Source organism: Limulus polyphemus, unplaced genomic scaffold (assembly GCF_000517525.1).
Source record: "Limulus polyphemus unplaced genomic scaffold, Limulus_polyphemus-2.1.2 Scaffold3372, whole genome shotgun sequence".
Lineage (NCBI taxonomy): Eukaryota > Metazoa > Arthropoda > Merostomata > Xiphosura > Limulidae > Limulus > Limulus polyphemus.
In genome coordinates this window covers 51,105-51,555 of record NW_013668982.1, presented here as the reverse complement: position 1 = coordinate 51,555, position 451 = coordinate 51,105, and positions in this window count along the sequence as shown.

The following is a 451-nucleotide window of genomic DNA, read 5'->3' as shown; positions in this document are numbered from 1 at the left end:
TAAATATAATGATACTGGAGTCAAGCCATAGGAACTGAATGTATTAAATATGTTAAATATAAGTGATACTAGAGTCAAGCCATAGGAACTGATGTATTAAATATGTTAAAGATAAGTGATACTAGACTTAAGCCATAGGAACTGAATGTATTAAATATGTTAAATATAAGTGATACTAGAGTCAAGCCATAGGAACTGATTGTATTAAATATGTTAAATATAAGTGATACTAGAGTCAAGCCATAGGAACTGAATGTATTAAATATGTTAAATATAAGTGATACTGGAGTCAAGCCATAGGAACTAGGTAGGACTGACCAGTTGATTTTTCGTGGGATTTAGAAGAAGAGGTAATGAGTAATAGTCGATAATAATAATAAATTATAATTATTATTTTGACTGTGTTAAAGTACCAGTAGTGAGTAAATAGTTAATTTATTGGTGCATCATT